General features: G+C 46.9%; 1 protein-coding gene across 5 annotated transcripts in view; it reads left to right on the top strand.

Annotated features, from left to right (window-relative positions):
• Positions 1 to 20,489, top strand: part of RERE (arginine-glutamic acid dipeptide repeats) — a 222,880-nt gene that overhangs the window by 180,264 nt on the left and 22,127 nt on the right. The gene's annotated exons all lie outside the window — the stretch shown is intronic.

The following is a 20,489-nucleotide window of genomic DNA, read 5'->3' as shown; positions in this document are numbered from 1 at the left end:
CTAAACAATTTTATTCTTGCCTCATTAATGCTTAATCTCGTGTTACATAATACACAATATTGGCTTCCTGAGTAGCTCTTAAATATAGCACAAATGTGCGGTGGCTGAAAGGTCGCGGCGGCTGCCATATGTGGAGCCTGGCAAGGTGTTTGTCCTCCGACCATCACGGCTCCGTGCTGTGCTGGTTGGGGCAGTGCAAAATGCCACGGGACACACGGGTGGCAACCATTCTCCTGCAGCATAATTGCTCAAATCGTGGCTTCCCGTTGATAAAGAGGGGGATAATTAGGTGAATATCTTTAGGTCCCTTAGAAAAAAGTGATTAGTTAGCCCCACATTGAGTTTTTAATATTTACACCTAGGGGTGTAACTTACTTTTAGCAGTAGCTGCATTGGGTTGTGGCTGCGGGCTGGGCGTTATCGCTGCTCTCCTTTCCCAAAAGAAATAGGTTTTGTTTGATGGTGCATTCCCCTAACGAGAGCATATTAATACACTGCATGGTCCAGCCCTATTATTTCCTGACTTGTCTTTGCTGCAGGAGCGTTCAGAAAGGGACGAGCTGCGCAAGCCTTTTCTGTTTGAAAGCTGAACCTTTTTCCTTAATAACTTGCTGTAGCCTCGATGCAGGCAGAGCTGAAATTTTCCATTAGGGTTTGAAGTGACTGCCAACATAAACAGCCACTGCTTCTTTTCATTTCAGCTCTGCTCGCTGCTGCTAGCGCTTCCATCGCGCGGCTGTTACACTCGGCGGGTTTTGTTCTTGGTAAAACAGGGACTGGGCTTCACGTTTTAAAAACGATAGCCTAGGACTTTTTTTTTTTTTTTTTTTTTTTTTTTAATACAGTCACAGCAGATATCCTACTGGGCCCCAGCCAGCTCTGAAAGCAGGCCGGGGCATCGGTTGGTTGCTTTTCCTGTCTAAGTGAAACCATCGGGTCGTTTGCATAACAAACTTCTGTAGGGAACATGTTGCCATTTTTATTTTTTTGCCCCTTTTTTTTAATTAGTGACTAGCTGAGCTGAATGGGGGGGGACGACACACACTCTAAATGGGAATGCTTGGCTTTCAGATAAAGCAGGGTATCGAGGAGGCATACAGTAATCCACTTCATGCTTCTCCCCAGGAGCAGAATAAGCAAGCCAGAGAATTTTAGGAAATGCTGAAAAAGCTGATTTTCTGAGAAGCTGAGCTCAGATGGAGGTATTCCTAGATTGAAGTGGCGCCGAGCTAAAAGCTGTTCACAATGACCAGATCATCTGAGGGGTGCTGGGGATGTGTGCTCAGTGCGATTCGGCTCGTTTCTGAAAGTCTAACTGTTAAACCTATTGCAAATGTCATCATTTTATTGGATAATAGAACTGGAGGTTTCAAAAGGTCCTAAAGAGATGTGAGAGTTGTGCTTTACCTCTGGTGTACGCCGTGTTGACTTCATCTCCAGAGCTGAGCTCGGTCTCAGAGGTGAGTAGAGCTGCCAGCTGCCTGCTTTGGGTAGGCAATGGTTCCTACCCTGTGGTTTACACACCGCTGTCCCTTTTCTTTTTTCTTCACGAGTTTCTTCTTTAAACATAGCATATTCTGGAGTATCTTGCTTCTCTCTAAACCCTTGCACTCTGAGCTGCCTTCTTACATCGACTGCTACCTGCACACCCAGGGCCACCGATCCCTGGCTGGGGTTCCATTTTCCAAAGCCCCCAAACCTTTTAGCCATACCTCTGTCTCTCTCAATTTTACAGCAAGGAAAGCCAGAGATAGAAAATACCTGCTGTGCTTTGTTTTTATTTGGTTTAAATCTCTTAAGCTCGCTTTCTTCATTTTCGATTGCGTTTTACTTTTGTGCTGTGAAGGTAATTTACAGCGTCATCAGCTCAGAAGCTGGGCTGCTTATTTGTGTTTCTCACTAAGAAACCTTTGTAGGTGAAGAGCATAAAAATAGAAGGTGCATTCACTGTGCCAACTGGACTCTAGAATTGCATTTAGTATGGATAATAAATCAACTCTGTTTGCACTCTGTTTTTTTTTTTTATATTTTACTTTACAAGATTGAAACCCATTGTTTATTTTTCTCTGAAGGTTTAGAGGTAGGTGGAGGTAAAATATTGTTGCAAGCAAAAGAAGGCCATTAGGCAATTGCATTGTGCTCTGTCAGAGAGCCAAAAGGACAATTTCTGCTTTGTAGGGAAAAGTATGTATTTGAAGATCTAGACCAAGATTATTTGGGAAATTGATACAATATTGTCCCAGTCTTTCTCTCCACAAGTGAGAGGGAACAATGCTTCCATGACTCTTCGTAATCCTGTTGCACCACGTTTTCCTTACCTTCTGTTTATAATTCACCAAAGTAAGGCGTTTTATTGTTTTGTTTATTTTTTTGTGAATTCTTTTTTTTTTTTAATCTGTGCTGAAGGGAACGTTTCTGTTCATCAACAACTGTGTACTTTTTATTCTGCAGTTTTCTTTCCCTGCGAGGAAAGGTGTAGGCTCTTCTTCTTTTTCAGCAGCTGTCAGATTGCATCAAATCCGCAGACATCAATCCTAAGGTCCTGTGAATCTCAGATACATAAAATAGGTATCTGTTTGAGAAATTGTGCTGTTTATTTTCAGGACGGAGTCTTTTATCCTGGCAACATTCTTTTCCACGGATGCTGTGCACCAAACAAACTCGTGTTTGTTTCCCATCCAGTCAGTGACTGAAGATATGAAAACTTGGAGCTGGCTTTCAGAAGGGCAAAAATAGACAAGTCATTTGAAACAACAGGGATATTCGTGGAACATCCTGTCCTAGAACAGTGTTAGTGTTACAAAATTTGGGTAACTACAGGAAGAGATTTGTATAATCCTGCCCAGTGTCTGATTTTTGAAATGGCTTAGTGTAGAGAAAGATTCTAGAAGTATCCTCTTGGGGTGCTAGCTTTATATACCCACGGGTGACACCTGAGGATCTCAGGACCTTTAGTCTTGCACCCAAAAGGCAGCGCTATTAGGTTTCTGCAGGTGAGGAGCTGAGGCAGAAGCAAGCCCAGTGACCTGCTCAGGGAAACAGAAAACATCTGTGGCAAAGCAGGAAGATACGCCCTGATGTCCTTAATACTATTTATACCATTTATATTTATACTGCATTATTGGTATAAAAGTGGCATTGACCAAATCGTGTCCTATAAGTACTTGATTTAGTCACTGGAAGATGTACATGGCTCAGTGGCTTTGTTTTATGGCAAGTTACACAGGTTTTTAAGCTTTAATGTGGCATTCTAAGGTGATACTGTTCATTTTTGGGTGGAAAAAAAGCCGTGGAGGGGACAACACAATGTAGGCTTCAAGTTGGAAGAGCAACGTATTGGTGCTGCAGATGATACCTGCCTGGGACAACACCCGCCTAGCTCAGGGTGTTTGGAAGAGCTACCCAGGTGTTGTCTCGAGTGTGTGTTCACCATCCAAGGGACAGATTACCATTTCAAAAGGTACTGCAGCAGTTTTCTTTGAATGTTCAAGCTCAAGAAGTAAATGTGAGTAGTTTAACTTGCTGTGAGGTTCGTGCTTACAGGGCAGTCGGGGCGATGTGGAGCTCCTGGGGGTGCAGAGCAGCCGGCGGTTCCTTAACGTGGATACCCAGACAGTTGAGGACCAGGATACGTGGCTCAGCAGCACACACACACCTCTGGGGGCAAACAGTTGTGCACCAGAAGAAGCCGTCAGGTGTTGGCAGATAGTAAACTCTACTTTTAATGCGTTTTGCCTGTCCTGCTGGGCATGAAATTCAGTTTCCCCTTACACAACAGATCATCGGCCTTAATCGTTGCTTCCTGCCCCAGATGGCACCGTAAGAACTGTGTGTATCTGGTGTTCTCTTGGCGTAAAATCAGCCCCCAAATACATTATTCAGTCGTAAATATCCTGTAATATGCTGCTATAACTGTACCGAGAGCAAGACAACAATAACTTGGGCAGACAGATGCACTCGTTTTGTCAGTTTTGTTTCAAGCCAGCTGTAAAAAAGAATCAGTGCTTGATTGCTGGGGTTTGTTTTTCCTTTTTTTTTTTTTCCTTGCCAAGGAAAACTCCCTGGAATTACACAGATTGTGGAATAAACAGAACGGGGAGTTAAGAATAGTTTAGAATTAAGAATTGTTTCAAGGGGCTGTGGCGCAGGGGAAACCAAGGCGGTCTGGGGCGATAACAGGTCCCTGTACTTCAAGGAATATCAGGAGCTGAAATCCAATCTATTGCCATTTCCCCTTCGTATTTCTGAAAGAAAGAAAGTGCTTATCAGGCCCCCAAACCTTTCTTAGGGGTGATGGTGTTATCCTTTTGGGTAAACCTGCTGGTTTTATCCCAGCAGTGTGTCCCTGAGGGACGTGGTGTGTGCTGCCAGGTGATCAGCTCAATCTGCAAGGTGGGAGGAAGGCTGCAAATCCAACCCCAGCCACAGTGTGCCATCAAACCTCCAGTAGCCAAAGCAGCTTCCACAGAAAGCCTTTTCCTTTTTACATCCTGTATGTTAAGAAACCTTACAGCGTCGGGGGGAGTTCCTTCTGGGTTGTATCTGTCGAGATGAAAGTTTTCAATTCCTCTTTTCTTCGCAAACACGAAGTTAGAAACTTGCAGGAGATGTGAGTGGGCGAGGGGGTTCCCATGTAGTCACGGGGTTTAAGAACTTGGGGTCTTCAGCAATGGCCCGAGTGCCCTGAGATGAATGACAAAACGGGACACTTGGGAAGTCCTTACTGGTTCTGGTCACCCGATAAATTGAAATTTGGCAGGGAATGCAGTTTCTTTTTAGCTCCCAAATTCCTGCGCAGCAGTAAGAGAAATCTGCTGTTCAGGAGGTGCTGAGAAGTACTCGGGCTGCCGTGACGAGCCACGTTGTTCCCGCTGGATGGAACAGTTTGTCTCAGCCCTCTCCTCCCTCCCCCAGACATCCTCTCTGTGCTCCCTTTTCCCTTCCTCCGAATTTGCCTGACACACGCTGAATTATTTCGTCCGATGCCTCTAGATCCTAACCTTTAAAGAAAGGGAGAGCGCACTCCAGGTTAGAAACCAGCTCATTCCTCATGCAATTTGAGAAGTCCTCCCTGTTGTTTAATTCTTGAGCCTGCTTTGTGCCTGGTGCCTCTTGTTGTGTAAGCACTAGCACATCCCACAGGAACTCCTGATTTATTTTGCTAACTCTGCCCTTCTCTCTGTGGTTCAGAAACCTCTAATGATCTGTGAAGCTCCAAGATTTCTGAGTCGAACAGTAGTAGTTTTAAGAACCTCCTCTACTACATAAAAGTCTTAACACTTTCCACATGCTGCGTTTTTGACCTTCTGAAAAGCTGACCTCACACAAACCGAGCCTGTAGAGGAGCTGGGCGCCCCGGGCTGGGGCTTGTTAGTGCTATTGTGAAATTCGGGGGGGAATGAAAACTCTGGGCTCTTGGCCAGCAAGGAAGATGTGATACAGTCAACGTGTTTGTGTTGCCCTTTGTTACTGTTCGAGTTTGATTAGCTTTGTTTCCGGTAAGCTTAATTACGGTTCTTTTTTTCTTTTCTTTTTCTTTATGGCTCAGAAAGCGATCCTTGCCAAAGCCTGAATCTTTCATTACCTGAATTGCCCGTAGGAGGGAACTGCAGAAATACATCATGCCAACCCCCAAAAATACAAACCGCCAAACACAAAACAGAAAACCCATTAAACTGTAAAACCAACCCTTTTCTTTTTCTTGTTCCTGCAGCCCTACCGCTGCTGCTTTTTGTATGTTCCTTTTTCTTCCCTGAAGTCTCTTTTAGGCCTTTAGGGTTGATAACGAATTCAGAAAACGTGCGGGGCTAACGGCATTGCTTGGCTTTCCTAAGCTAGGACAAGCTCAGATATCATGATCTTATGCAGCAAGGTGATGCTTGGAGTCCCATAGCTGGGAACAACCTGGTGAGGACTGTGGGGCACTCGAGGAGAAAATACAGTGCAGGTATTCCATACGCCAACAACAATTAACTCTGGCGTTCTGGAATCACTCCCAGCCCTGCCAGTGCTTTAGCACAAGATGAACTGGTGCTTATCTTAGTGCATTGCTTGCTTTGAGGTTGTCTTTGTACCTTAACGTTGGCCTGTCTTGTTACAGGGTTTGCCTACTAATAGTTTTGATACTCGGGGGTGATACTTTCTTCTCAATTCAGCAGCCCAAGATAAGGAAAGGGAGATTTTGCCATTATAAATGCTCACTTATTATTTTTGAAAGCCCAAAGCGCACAGCGTGTGTTGCCTGCAGAGGAGAGGGTGCGTCCTGTAAGCATCATTACCCCATCAGATTGTGCTCGTGGTACAGCTTTCTTGCCTGTGCAGTGTTCTTCACATTCAATCACTGTATTTCACTAGAGCTTGACTTCTCTGCAACCTGGATGTCAGCGAGGAGTAGGTTTTCTGCTTAGGATTCCTGTCGCCATCCTAGAGCAGCATAGTTGCTGTGTATGATGTCTTAGGTACTGGTAGAATGTAATTTGCAGGAGTGAGTGAGTTTTGGTTTTGACCCTGGTTTTGTTTTGCAGAATTTTAATAATTTGCAGGTTCAGTTGTGGTTAAAAATAAGCCATAAACCTAAACCGTGCACACTCTGGATGCTCAAAGAGCGTGTGGAAAAGCACATTCATCCCAGTCCCCACTGTTGCATCAGATCCAGCAGGTAGAATAACTCTGTGGGTTGCATACCTGGACTTTCACCTTGTTATGATGAAGTGACATGGACAAAGGCCTTCCACCTCCAATGCTGCGTTAAAGTCGTATTGATTTAACAATTCCAGCTCATGTTCTTATTCTGTGCTATTTGATGTGATGGATTTTTGTTGCCTGGCTTTAGAACAGTCTTTTGTTGTGAGCGTAAGAGCTTCTGAAAAGAATTTGTCTGCTCACCATGGGCAGACAGGTCTCCTCTCTGTCCTCCCATTATTTATATTCTTGTAAGGTGAGTAATGTTTTTGTTTCTGGGAAATCTGTATGTTTCTTACCCTTGTAAGCCTTTCAGAAATGCTACAAACGCTTTTCAGCTAAAGGATGAAAAGGGAAAAGCTAAAGTCTTGGTTAGGTTTGAACAACCAGCGAGTTTTAACCTGTAGTTGTCCAAGATCTATTTGGGAAAAATTAGTTTACTTCTGGCAAGTTTTATTTAAAAGTTGTGTATCTACTGTAGGGAGATGGAGATGACTATAAGCTGCTGGTCATGGTCGTTAGGAACAACCCCACTTGCCCCACGGTGACTTCTGGATGTTTTTCTTTGGAGTATATTGATAGCGCTGCCGAAGACAAATGAACAGGGTTGTTAAGCGTTTAAGTGAAAATTGCCCTACCATTTTCCCTCCTCCTCCATTTACTCTTTCCTAGTGCTTATCCTGTGTTTACACAATCTTGAGTCATCGCCTTTCAAAAAAAAACACCCCATGCTGACATTTAGAAATTGTGCTTGTACAAGTTTTCATTGCTCCAGCAATTAAATAGTGTGCAACAAATGTACGTAAACTCCCACTGAATGCTTTTTATATATTTATGTATTTCCATCTTTGCCAAGCCAGTGTTAACTTTTTGTTCTTTTGAGTTACTGAAGCACGGCTTTAACCTTTTCAAGTCAACTTACACAGAAGAGAGAGGGAAATATTAAAACTTTGGGCTTCACGTTGTCTTTGATTTCTCTAGTTGTCACCTCGCAGCTGAAGATCCTGCAGGCTGTAGATAAACAGCCTTCCTGGCGCACTGCTCAGTCCTGCTTTGTCGTTCCATAAAGGTCACGTTAAAATAGGAAAAAACCAGGCTAGCTGGGACTTCTTATCTTAGGAGTAAGAAGTTCTTTGGACTGCTGATTTTTGGATATTCTCGCTTCGTTCTCTCTCCAGGAATACCTCATCTTTTCTCCCTCGCTGAGAAGAGCCCATTGTGTAACCTCCCTCCCATCACCCTGCAGCCTTTGCAACTTCCCGGTAGCTGTAGCACTCCTTTGGCAAAAGCAAGGCTAATGAGAAGAGGTAGTTCCTTTAATTGGATGAACACCCGTCAGGGTCTTTACAGATGGAGCAGTGCAGGGGAAAAACAGCGAGCAGGGAGCTGGTGGCTGGCTAGCTGGCTGTTGGTGGGTGTGCTCTGCTCTGTCCAGGTCAGCAAGTGGAAGGCTGGGGCTGAGTTCAGCTGGCCTGCGAGGTACCGACCATCCCGAGAGTCCCCATCTGCTTTTATTCCTCCTCTCCCTCGCTCCCCAAGGTCGCTTTCATCTGCAGCACATCGTGGGGCTTTGCGTTTTGTTTCATTAGAAGAGTTCTCGTTGAAGGGCAGCGGGAAAGTTAAGTTAGATGCTGCTAAAGCTTTCTTGCCTCTGCCTTATTTTGCCTCGACTCTGCCATAATTAAAGCTGACGTTGCCTGCTCGGAGGCTGCAGGATTCCTGGCAGCTCTGCTGCCCCGCTCCACATGGGATCCGTTAGCCACGGGGCGAGCGCCCTCTGCGACGCAGACACCGAGAAAATCACTTGCAGGTACCCACATCTTTTCCAAACAGAACCAATGCACACCCGTCCCTTAATTAAATTCTTAAAAACTCCTCTGTAGGAAGCTTGTCCTTCCCTTTCCAGGCCCTTAGAAGGGCTCGGGGAGAGCAGCTTGTTGCGGGGTCCTTGCTGGCTGTGCACCTGCCCTGGGTCCCCGCGGGTGGCGCAGGTTTCTCTGAGCCTAGCGAGCGAGCAAACCCCGCTGAAAAGCAGCTGGGGAACCACAGGAAAGGCTTTGTTCGTGGAGCTGACAATTGGAATGGTTTCAATTAGGAGACCGCTCTGCAGTAGCATGCGTGTGATGAGTTAGGGAAACGTGAGTCATGGAAAACCTGTCCTGCTGCTCTGCTGGGGAGGGAGGGTGTCTGCTGGGCTAGCAGCAGCTTTCTGCTGCTGCTTCTGCTTCCTTCATGCAAATGAAGGCCTTTTGTGCTTTTGGGGAAAAAAAAATAACCCACGTGAATACACACAGGCAGTATAAGAAGCCATTGTTTGAATTTGGTGTTACACGATAAAGCCCTCAGATACGTTTTGGAAATCTGAATTGGAAAGTTTGCTGTGGGAATTTGTGCCTAGCTGAGCTCTCTGTATGGGTGTTCTGCACTCAAGGTAATCTGCTCGGAGTGACTGTAAGGACATAATCTGTAGTAATTGTAGGTTTGTTAGGTTTTGCTGCTGTTTTTTTTCTTTTTAATTTCCAGAGCACTGAGTGTAGAACAGGTGGGACCGTAACATCGATCATAACGAGTAACTTGGGATGGATTTTTTAATGCTTCAACCTTTTCCCACATTTAATCTATTCAATAATTCAAATCTCCTCAGAAGTCTCTGTGCCTGTACAGAAAATAACTTTTTTTTTTGAAGCTAGCACCTCCATCCAGAGCCGGAAAGGAAACTGATATTTTTCTGCATTGCTAGATACAATTCTTTGTTGTGTTGACTGTTTTCTCTCATGGTAAATAAAAATAGGCAGGCATCCACAAACACAGTACCTGGAGGATGTCCTAGTTCAGGCAGCAGCCTGGCTGTTGTCCCTCCTGCAGCTGTGCTCTTGTTTGCTAAGTTCTCACAGGTAAGAGTCACACAAAATGACCACATAAGTGGACATATTACACATCAGCATAGTCCAGAGATACTGTAATAAAGCTTCCTCCCTCTTGGCTACTCAGGAATCCAAGGCTAACTATGCTACTGAAAGCCTGCTGGCTCTTCATGTTGCTGTGTCCTGTTACACTAACTTAAGAAGAAGACAAGAAGGTCACTTGGTTTCCAAGATCTCTCACTTTTTCCTCCCTAGACCACCAGCACTGGCTGCCACGAAGGACAGTTAGAGCTGGTGGGGCTCAAGTATCTGATAATCCAGTTGCTTGCCCTTCGAAAACTGAATTAACGTTAACAGGCCCATCTCCTAGGATACAACACAGCCATCCAGTTATTGGCTTGGGGCTGGGGTTTCATGTTACTCCTGATTTTTGGCACTGCTCATACCAGTGCATGTCCATTCTCCACTGGAAAGCAGTGATACACATGGGTACGTTATCGGTGTGTTCTCCGGTTCCCTTGCCATGGGAGAATACGTAGGATTGATTGGAAGGAAGAAGAGCAGTGTGAGAAAGCTGCTTTGGTGATTATAAACAGCAACAAACAAACCCAAACTCCCACGAAACAAAATTCTAACAAGAGCCAAAACAGCACAAAAAGCTCCAAATCCATCGCCTGAGCCTCGGGGAGCTACAAGCGGGCGTTCCAAGCACAAAGGGTCTCACAGCCGTGCCACAGCTCTGCTGCTCCTGAATGTTCATTTTCAAAGGTACGGCTAACAACAGCCTCTTGGAGATCACGCCCTAAATACCCTAATGCACTACGGGCAGCCCTGTTCCTATTATCCTGCGGGGCGCTGCTTTTAATGCTAAAAGTATGGAGGCAATTATCCCGGGGTTATGTGGCAGTTGTGTTTGCTCTGCTTTGTGCCACGAAAAGCCCTGTGCCGTGATTCTCCTTCTCTTTATCTCTCTTCATAGGCAAACCTGCCTTGGTTCAGATCCTTATTTGTGGTGTTGCTATTGAAGATAACAATTTGCTTAAGGGTATTGCCTGGTGAAGCGAGCAGTCCTTGAAAAGCTTGGCATGCTATTAAAACATAAAAAAGCTGTTGTGGTAATAGAGAGGGCAAAAGATGGATTACTGATGTGCACGGGCAGATGTGTTGGGCTGTGGCAAAGTCTTGAAAACTTCCTTTGAGTGCAGAGCACCAGGTTAGTGCGTTTAGCCAGCAGTGCCAAACAGAAATGTGTTTTTCTGAGAAGTTTCTCTGTATTGAACAATAAGTGAGGTCTTCCAAGCTCTCTTCACCCTGCACGGAAAAATTATTTAGGAAGGGGTTTTTGTTTGTTTCTTTTTCATTTTTCACAGGTTGATGGTGCCTTTCTGAAGCACACGAAATGGAAAACAGAAATGGTGTGTTTATCAGACCCTGCGCTGTGCATACTTTCGGGCCACGCCAGTTGGAAATTGGTGTGTGTGTCCTTGTGAAATAGAAATGCTGGAGGAGGCCAGTTGAAGTGCTGCATTATATTCATACCAGCAGCATTATTCTGTGTCACTTGCATCAGTCAGAAGGCTGCTTTGCGAGTGGCTGAAACTTTAATAGCAAACATCCCTCCAGGGTTTGTAATTTCCCAGACAAGATGGCTGAGCTGATAGAAACATTTCCACCGCAGCCTTGCAGCAGATGTTTGCCCCGGTGCTGGCTGAACAAATGCTGAGCATAATTCGTTCCTGCCTCCTCGTCCTCCTTCGGAGGACCTTTTGGCTGGCAGGGCGTGCAGATACGTGGTGCAGGGTGGAAACGAAAGCTCCTGAAAGGGAGGGTTGGTGGTTCCCACCGTGGCCTGCTGTGGGCGTGGAATTTCACAAGGAGCTCTGGGCAGGCAATTAACAGGATTAATTGGTTATTTGTATCTTTGAACGTGGATATTTGTTTGCTTGCCTGGGCTTTTCGGGAGCATGGAATTGGCAGAGGGTGTTTCTTTGCTCCTCCTCATTTATTTTCTCTGCTTTAAGACTTCTCTAGCTCCAAGTCTAGGTCGCAGTCACCCATTTCACAGGAGGCTGGAGCTTTGCTGTGTTGCTGCCCCTCATCGCCCTGCAGAGAGGCTGGTTCAGGAACCTGAAGCAGCTCAGAGTTACACCAAGGCCAGATGAATCTCTGGTTATTTTTCTCTCGCAGTGTTTTGTGCGTCCTGCGTGCCAAAGGGTGGGGAGCAGATTGGGACTCCTTCAAATATTTGATCCCTCAAGATGCTCGTGGGCTTCTTGGGAATGCTGCTGGGTGTTGGGTTACTGGCACCAGTGCTGCAGGTCGAATTTGAACAGGGGGTGTTGGAGGAATTGCAAATCTTCCTGCTGCTGAGCCCCTCGCCTGCTCTGGGGACGTGAGCGTGTAGCAGTCACCTGCTGCTTACAGCCTGGCATTCTCGGACGCTGAGCGCTTGCTGTTATTTTTACACGGTATAAAATAAGCAATGTAAAAATCCTTACACGCCTGAGTTAAATGTCAGGTGTTCGCCGGGCCTCTTGTGAGTGTTTGTGTATGAAAGATTCATGAAATGTTTTAAAGAGATGCTAATAGCACTGCTGTGAATCCGCCACAGAAAAATCCAGTAAGTGATTCTGTTATTACAGTGCTTCGTTTTCTGTATTTTCTCTCTCGTTTTTATCGTTAACACCATTTGCATGAAAACAACATCTGTATTTGTCTTAATGTGCTGCTGTTGTTTTGTTCACACCTAAAGACACCGCTTCTTGCCCTGCTGTTGGTAGCAGTGAGCTGCAGCAACGTGGGGGCCTGGGGAATCCTTGTTGGGCTCACAGCTCTAGGAACGGCCTGAAGCCCTGCCAGGATTTCACCTGACACCTGGGCAATAGGAACGTACAGATAAGTGGAGAAATCCTGCTGCTATTTTACAAGCAGTACCTGCAAGGATGGACCAAAATTAAACAATATCGTATAGGGGTGTTACTGTGATCAGTTTAATGTGGGGGAGAAATGAGAGTTGGAGTGATGAGGAATTACTTACAGAGTGATGCATGAGAAACTCAAAACATGCTCTTAACGTGTGTCGTTAGCTCCAGCATGGGAAAGTGATTTTTAAATGAGAAAACAACATTTGTGGCCTCCAGGATTTCTTTTTCCAGAGTTGTATGACATCTCAGATCTCAGTTACTGCAAGATTGCTGCGCTACTCGTGTCAGCTGCCTGGGTGGTTGAACACACGCGTAATCAGAAAGGAGCTTGCACCTTGGGTCCGTGGTTTTCTGTTAGAATTGTCCCAAACCTGCAGGTTAGGGGCTTTGCAGTTGGGAGAGCAGGATGCTGCCAGCCCAGGAACTGGACAAGCAGGTAGGGAAGAGTTAAGCTGAACAGAAAGGCTGTTGGGAGGTAATAACGTTGCCGTGGAATAACTTGAGGTGATGAATTGTTTGAAGCAGCAGATGCATTTAAGAGCTGAGATGGCTGTCACTGCTGTGATTTGCTCCTAATTAATGGAGAACTGCACATAAAGCTGAGAGCATTCTTAGGCTATTGAATATTTCATATGGAAAACACGGGGATTCTGCATTTAGAGAGGCTGCGGAGATGTCAACCACCACGAACCTTCCTCTAACACGTCGCTTTGGAAAGTATTTCTCCTTTGTGCCTACAGGACCAAACCGACCGAGTCTGTGTCAGCAAAGCCTGTTCATAACCTCCCTCGAAAGCAGCTACCTGCTGCAGCAGGAAAACCCTGATTGCTCACACCTCACTGTTTGTCTTCGACTGTCACTGCCAGGTGAAGGAAGCTTGTTAAAAGGAGATTTCCTTTTGAAGCTGGGAAATAAAACGCTGCGGACGTGGTGGTCTGAAGAAGGTGGAGGTCTAAAGTGGGCACATGTAAAATGTTTTCCTTTGCGTTCTTTGGCTGAAATTCAGTTTTGTGTCTTAGCAAATCGGTATTAGTCTAAATTAAAGCAGGTTTTATGGGAGTCAGATCGGCGCTTGATCCCAGCTGCTTCCCTCCCTTTGGACAGCAGAGCACTCAGACCAGAGGAGTTCCCTGTGTGGAGCAGAGCTGTGCCTCTTCTTCCTAGCAAATCCTTCCTGTCAGCATTGCCCAGCACGTGAATCCTGGTAGTGCCACGCCAGTGAGAGCTCCTCTGACTTGCTGCTGTGATCTGGCGCTGCTGAGGAGCTGACAGGAGCAGCAGGTTACAGCAGTGGTCCTTAAACAGGCTGGGTAGCATCTCTTGATCTCTTCATCTCCCTTCTCTCATCATCCAGCCCCTGCCAAGGAGACCTGCAGGCTCCTCGTCGTGCAGCCGCTGCTAGCATGTCTTTAAGTGGAGCCTCTTGCGTGGCACCCTGTAATTAAGGGTACGTGTACCGAGTGGCAGCGCTCATTGGAAATGTAGGATGCTTCTGTAGTGCGTTGGGGGTATTGTTTGGTGGTGGTGGCATTTTTTAAATGCTAAAGTGTATAGTTTGTCTTCTGGTAAACTTACACCGATTCATATTCCAGCAATTTTGGAAACTTCATGGCTAGAGCTTACCAGTTACCAGTCGAGCATCCTTCTAAAGCGTGCGTCGGAATCAATATATTCCAGCAGGCTTCATTTTCTCGAAGGAGGCCAGCAAGTATTGTTATAACCTCCTTGTTGCTGCTGTTCTTTTGAAGTTCTCAATTATAAGTGCCTCTCCTCTGGTTCCTGACACCTCGGTTGCTGTGTGAACACAAGCCGCTAATTAAACTGATCACTCACGCTGCCTAGTGGCGAGCATCGCCACGCTGTGCCTGTTAGACACGTTAGCAGGGAACAAATGGCAAAATGGGATGCCTGATCTGGGCCTCGTGGGGTTCCCGAGGCGTGTTGGCACAGCCCCAGTGCTGCAGTGGAGGATTTTTGGGGGTTTTCCTGCAGTTGGGGTGTGCTGGGGAGGAGGGCGAGGAGCGTGCGGGGGCAGCTGCAGCGTGGCAGGGACCAGGTCTGTGGTGGTGCTGGTCTCGAGGAGCTATCGATGCACTGAGCTTTTGAAGGCTGCTGGCTGGGTGGAAATAACATCTTGATTGCCTTTATCAGAAGCTGCCTCCAGCTCCGCTTACCCTTAGAGGACTCAGGGAACGGGGAAGGACAATGCTGCAGAGATGCCCACGAAGAGGGAAATCATTCCGGCTGTGTTGACGTGAGGGGGTCGAGCTTCTCCCGGATGCTGAAGTGTAGAGAGAGGTGTTTTGGGGAAGGGGCAGCTCTGTGAGCATGCTGTACTGCAGCAGGGGAGCTGTGGCAGCTCCAGTCCCCTTTCTCCTCCTTCCTCCCACATGGGGATGCGGGGCCAGGACGGGCCTGGGGGACTGTGGTCACAGGCAGCCACCCTTCAATCCCTTGCACGAGCAGAGCACAAACTCCACGCCAGGGCTCACAAGGTCTCAACTAATTTGTTCCAAGGTAATTCTTTTCTGCTCCGCTCTCCCAGTTCTCTGAGGTGAGCATCCCTGCAGTGGAGATGCCAGCAACGTCAAAGGAGCCCGCTGTTTCACCATGACTGGCACTGGGAGCTGAAAGGAGTGAGGTTTTGGGTCGGCACGCTCCGGGGAGGTGTCTGGGTGGGCTCTGGCCCCACGCAGGGAGGACGGGGCTGGCAGCAGCCACATCTCAGCTCTGGACTCACCCTAGCGTGATTTGCAAGGCCGCATGAGTCAGAGCCCGAAGTCAGACCACAAATTAATGGCTTTGGGGTTTTGGTCTTTTTTTTGTTATCCTTAGTTGTGAAGTCGGGATCCAATTCACCTTCCAAGGGAGCAGCAAGGCTTAATGCTCGCTGGAGACAGCGGGGCAGAGCAGAACTGTTAGGAATTAGCAATTTCTTTCAATTTTGAGCTCACTGCATAGGCATTATAGTAAGCTGCAGTGAATCGGTCTTTTTAATATTGCTTTCCAGCTCTTACCATTGTCTTTTAGTTAAGTTTTGCTTGCTAAGGATTTTTTTTTTCTTGAAAGAAAGAATTTGAGACTGGAAGGAGCAACAATAACTGAGAGATAAGCTGCTTATGTGGCAGCCCTTTTTGTGTGCGTGTTTGATGTCCTGCCTCAAGATTCATCTCCTCACATATCGCTCTGATAAACAGGAAAACGCTTGGAGTACCCCCCAGCCCTCCGCACTTAATCTAGAAAATCTACTGATTCAGAGAAATGTTCTTTGAGAGCAGTAAAAGGAAAACAGCTGTTGAGGGATCAGATCCAAGAGAAACCAAGACTGCTTAAGATCACGGCTTAACGACGGGGATGTCTGTCTGAGAGAGCTTTTGTTTGCAAGAAGTTTGGTGCTTTTGTCCTGGCTCAGCCCGAAGAGGACAGCGGGACCCTGCCCGCCTCGCATCGCTGCGCCGGGATCAAGGTTTTGGTGATAGGCTTGGTGGTCCGGGCCAGTTTATTTGATGCTTTCCAGGTGTAAAAGGGGTGGCTGTGTTCCTCTGCCTGGCTTGGTCAGGTGTCAGGCATCCTGCAACAGAGGTTTTTATGAAGAGGTCAGATTTGGGCTGTCTGCAACCCGGGATCGGGGCTCTGGCAGTTCTCACCGTGGACTAGCCCGTCGTGAGGATAGCTGCAGGAAAAAAGGGCAGGCACATTCCTCTGTTCCCAGGTGATAGCATATACACTTTCCTCATTAGCAGGCAGGATTATTTTGTGTAATTTGCTGCCTCCTGTGTCATTTTTTTTTGTATTTTGGTTTAAATACGACTTCAGCAAAGCGTCCAAACTCAGCAGCTCCCCTATGGGTCACGAGCTGCAAAGGGAGGAAGCTGTATGTCAGAGGAGATAACGCTCACGTTTGACAAGCCCAGCCTTGTGTGATTCATCCCAGATGTGTTTGGGAAACCTAAAACATCTGTTACACGGAGATGTGGAATGCAGGTCAGCGTGCAGACAGCAGCCTCCAAGACCGTGCTGCTGCGGCAGGGTTGCCTTGCTGGGGATCCTCATTGCTGTATTTAAATGAAAGCAGAATTACGGAGTGGGACATCCGAAACACAAGTGGCTCAGGCTTTATTTACCTTTAGCTCTTCTTGCACTATTGAAACAGGAAAATCTTACCAAATGTTCAGAATTCCATTTTTTTTTTTGCCTTGGTTGGTTTTGTTTCCTTGCTTTTCTGGTTCGTGTCTTGTCAGTGACGCAGCCTGCCCAGGGGAGCAGTGGGGCTGGCAGTGCAAGCGACCTGTGTTCTGTATCTAGGGGCAAAAACCATGTTCTCTGGAGAAATAAGGGGAAAAACTGTCTGCATCACGGGGAAGCACTGCACCCGAGTGATGTCGGAGTCTGGTCATGGAGCGTGGAATAGGGGCAGGCTGGTTTGGTAGTTGTGAATTCACCCAGGGAAGGCGCAGGAGGCCTGGAGGTACCAGCTGGGACCAAGGGGCTGGTCCTGGGGGACCATAAAGAAGTCAATGAGCTCACCCATCTGGCCTGTAGGGAGAAGCTGCAGGGAACCCTTGGGGAGTGAAGGTACTTCCCCTGAACCTTTCTCATTCCAACCAGCCCAAACCCGATATTTTCTGGTGGCCCTTGGGCTGTGGCAGTGGCACTCGGGTGAGCCCGAGGCATCCAGTGGGGTGTTGCAGTAGGGCAGGGTATTGATCGGAGGGCACAATGAGCTGGCAGTGATTTGCTTTTAGACACACATTGGTGGTGGTTGCTGTGAAGTAGCCCACCACCATGAGTACACCTAAAAATCATGGCATGGCTTGGTTCTGCGGGTACAATCATCATCGGGCAGTAATAATAATAATAAAAAAGACACAAAAATAGCACGTGAATACCTCACTGAGATGCGGGAGGATTGAGTTCTTGGCTGAGTATTAGAATTATTTTTTTTAATACCTTGCTAAAAGAAAATTTAGGGATTTCAGACTGCTGCTGTCCCTTCATTTTGGCTGTCGCTTTGCACGCACGCACTGCCCATTTGCAAATTGATCTTTGGTTTGAATTAATGGGAGTTGACATGCGAGCCACAACAGAAAGCAGGCTGGTTGGAGATAAAATTACCCGTGTCTGTCCCTGTTTTGGGGTTGCTTTGAATCCCTCCTTGTGCCTGGCAATTCTCAGCCCGCACAGAAGCCATAAAGCAGCAGCACGGCTGTGGTCGGAGGAGCCTTTTTCATTCTCCGGCAGCCATTACGTGCTGCCAGTACAAAAACATTTTTTTCTTAACAGTCTTTTTCCTAAGCTCAAAAATGGATTTCCCTCCAGCCACTGTCATTCAATTATCACCTCAGGAAATGCATAGATAGAACTGATGATCCCTTTAAAGCATCCTGCAGTATTCCTCCCCTCCCATCCTTCATTTCTCTCCTCGCTCCAGTCATTAAATGTAACATCGCCGATGTATATTTTATAGGGTGACCCTGACGGCTGTCGCTTTGAGGATGTGCAGAGATAATAAGATTGTGCATGTAATGAAGGGCAGATAAATAGAAAAATGTTTACGGGATGGAGTGTGGCCGTTTTAACAGCTTTATGGCTTGCTTATGCACGCTTGTTCTCCCCCCTGTGCGCAGCCACATGAAGCACCACCGGTCCCTCTGCTTGAAATGGTGGAAATGTGAAGGGTTTCAGGCACCGAGGAGAGGTGGTTTTCATCCAACACCTGGAGCCTAGCAGCAGGCAACGTAATTATTGAGCTGGTGGGAAAAGAAAGGCCAGGTAAAGGGCTGATGGAGCGGTGCCCCTGGCACCTTCACCGAGGAAAACCCGTTCCTTGCATTGTGCTGTCAGCTTTTCCAGGTCAGTAGGGCTGGAAAAGTGCATCAAGGGGGAAATACAGGACCTGTGCTAAGCTCTGCTCCCGAAGCTTGTCTGAATACCCTGAGTTTAACCTATCTGGGCATTTCTCCCACTCTCCTGATGGTGTGAGCATCGATATTGAAGGCTTCTGGCTAAGAAGGGGCTGGCAGGGCAAGGTGCCCCTTGGGACAGCCCTGAGCTCCGGGCTTTGTGGGTTGGAAGGTGGTAAGAAAATTGTTGGCACAAGAAAATAGGAACTTCTCCCACCTTGGTGAAAACAGTTCAGCTCTGTTCCTTGGAACTGCACTGGACATTGTTCAGCTGGCCCAGGTGCAGTTGTTAGGGCAGCACTTTGAGCATCGGGGTAGGGAAAAAGGGTAAAAAGTGGAATATCTGCATTTGCTAGAGGAAAACAGGCTCTGTGGGACTGAGACACCCTTGGTGCTGCATGGGGAAATGTAAGGGATGGGGTTGGTGAGGAGAGGAGGAGCAGAAATGGAGTGGCTGGAGCTCCAAGTGGTCAAACCAACGAGGGTCTCCAGAAACTTTGGAGTTACGAACTACAAAGAGGTGCTGAGTAGAAAGCAAATCCTTGACAAATGTGGATAAGGCAAGCAGGTGCTTAACTCTTTCACTGTTTTGATAACCTCTTAATTGATCAAGCTCCAGAGAGAGCCCTGCCAGGCATACCTGGTGACCCCGGCAGCAGCTACGCGGTCCTGGAGAGCTGTAGCTGACGCTATCGCGGGGAGGATCTAATAATTAGTAATGGATGCAGCCGGCAGCCTGCGAGCTCCTCTGGGGATTAGGGACTCTGTTGATTAACAAAGAGGAGTCTCTGGAGGAAGAAGCTGTAATTGCAAAAGCTTTCTTTTCATTCTGGCGTGATGTACAGCTGGAGAGGGTCAGCAGCTTTCGCCTGCAGCCGAGGTTTAAAACAACGCACAGGCTTGCTCTGCGCTTGGTTTTGCCGAATTGTTAAAGCCCTAAAAAAAAAGAGAACTGGTCGCCTAGAACAGGTAGCGAGGGTACGTTCCTTAATATGCTGATTATTGTATTTCCTGCTGGTGTGTACAGCCTTAATTGCAAACACTGGGAAAAGTTAGCAAATGAGCCAGGTGAGAACCCTGAGATGGATGTGGCACGGAGGTGAGGCACCAACCTTTTTTTAAGGCTTTGGACGATAGCATTTAGGTTTCTCCAGGGTTTGCCAAAACAGCAATCAAGGGGTAGGAATGAACCAACAGGGATACCAGATGGAAGGAGAGGGCAGCTTGTAGTGAGGACAGGAGGAAAGCTGAGCTCTGGAGGAGCAGCCTGCAAGGTCTGTGCTTCATAAGGATGGATTTAGCCCAATTAGCCTGGTTTGGGGTTTTGAAGGACTTGCAGAGCCCAACAGTCACTAGTGGACTCTTCACGTGGCATGAGGCTGATGAGTAGGGTTGTACTTCCCACAAATAATTGATCTTGGCCCATTTATTAATCGTCTGTCTCTTTGTTTGCATACCCTGTGTTACAAAAGGGTGTGCTGAGACGTAATTTGTGGGTACGTCGTTGGTTTGTCAGCAAAGGGAGGATGCTCTACACTGCTGGAGTCTTGCTGTATTACTGAAGATAAATGCTGTTTGTTTCTGTTTTCCAAGGAGAGATTATTTACATCCCGCCAGGTGTATTTCTTTCCTTTGCTTTTCCCTCATTTGCAGTCCCTGTTCACTGCCTCCTTTCTACTTTTGCTTCAATTACTCTGTGTCGATCATTTTATTGTAGGAGCTGGGTTTAGTTTGCCCTCTCCTGTTATCTTGACTTCTTTTTTTAATTATAATTCGTTAATGAGGGCAAGTATATTCTCTTGGGAGAATTTCAGAAGCGATCCTTGTGTTTAGGTAACACGAAAAACAAAATTACTGTAGTCTCTTGGCTGTTTTGGGAACTTTGGAGTGAAATGGTGAGGTTCAGATGTGTTTCAGCACTACCAGCAGTGGCACGGTGCTGCAGAGCCCTGTTGTGGCGTACGCCTGCGTCAGCTGCCTGAAGCAAAGCCAAGTTTGTGGGAGATGGAAGCTCTTTCTGTTCCCGGTCTGTAGAGGGCTAAGCAAGGTAGCAGTGCTCAGCTAGCAGGAGCAATTAGAAAGCACAGAGCTGTAGAGGATTGCAGGTTTTTTCCACA

This window comes from Netta rufina (genome assembly GCF_964035555.1).
Source record: "Netta rufina genome assembly, chromosome: 22".
Taxonomy (NCBI): Eukaryota; Metazoa; Chordata; class Aves; order Anseriformes; family Anatidae; genus Netta; species Netta rufina.
The sequence above is the reverse complement of the archived record's forward strand: the minus strand, read 5'-3'. Positions and strand labels throughout refer to the sequence as shown.